We start from the raw sequence: 1,054 nt of genomic DNA, 5'->3' as shown, positions 1-1,054 counted from the left end.
TGCTGGCGTCCAATGGAACTGAAAACTTTAAGTTTTGAATCTCAGATTTTTAAATATTAATTACTTCCTTGTGACACATATCATTTATTCTGTACAGACGCAACACGCAGTAGGTGCACTGTAATGCATATTTTGTTACGTAAAATTCTTATGAAGTTCCTGTAAATGATGTAGTGACTTTTACACGACGAAGTTGCTTTCGCTTACTTGACCTTATTGAAACTAAATTACAAACAATCTCTATGAATAACTGTAATCGTTCTCTTATAGTATTCTGGGCAGTTCCTACACAATTTGTACACAACTGCGTTCCGATGTTGAACAAATGGGGACAATATGAAAGTCTTAGAGGTAAAAGTATTAGCAGAAGATAGAGAAAAGATGAGGATTATTATAACATCAGTTGATGCCTGAAAGAAGTAAGGTAAAAGCAGAGTAATCGTGAAGCACAAGAACTTAGACAAGAGAACTAATATGAACCTTATGAAACTTAACTCCGTCCGAATAAGCCTTGGAAGGCTCAACGGTACCGACCGGCCACCATGTCATCCTCAGATCACAGGTGTCACTGGATGCGGATATGGAGGGGCATGTGGTCACCAACCGCTCTCCCGTCAGTATCTCAGTTTACGAGACCGGAGCCGCTGCTTCTCAACCAAGTATCTCCTCAGTTTTCTTCACAAGGGATGAGTGCACCCCGCTTGCCAACAGCGCTCGGCAGACCGGATGGTCACCCATCCAAGTGCTATCCCAGCCCGACAGTGTTTAACTTCGGTGTTCTGACGGGAACCAGTGTTACCACGGTGGCAAGGCCGTTGGCTATATGAACCTTCTGCATTGCTCTAAACCCTCCTTGCCTCTGTACAGAAATAACTTTCTTTTGCATCTACCTGTATTGGCTAGCTCTGACACAGTATTAAATGTGTTCCTGATGTACACTCCTGGAAATGGAAAAAAGAACACATTGACACCGGTGTGTCAGACCCACCATACTTACTCCGGACACTGCGAGAGGACTGTACAAGCAATGATCACACGCACGGCACAGCGGACA

General features: G+C 43.6%; 1 pseudogene; it reads right to left on the bottom strand.

The window, feature by feature from the left end:
• Positions 1 to 702: 702 nt before the first annotated feature.
• LOC126189784 (5S ribosomal RNA) lies at positions 703 to 820 on the bottom strand (annotated as a pseudogene).
• Positions 821 to 1,054: the final 234 nt, after the last annotated feature.

This window comes from Schistocerca cancellata, chromosome 5, assembly GCF_023864275.1.
Source record: "Schistocerca cancellata isolate TAMUIC-IGC-003103 chromosome 5, iqSchCanc2.1, whole genome shotgun sequence".
Taxonomy (NCBI): domain Eukaryota; kingdom Metazoa; phylum Arthropoda; class Insecta; order Orthoptera; family Acrididae; genus Schistocerca; species Schistocerca cancellata.
Note: the sequence above shows the minus strand (reverse complement) of the source record. Positions and strands in the feature narration are given on the sequence as shown.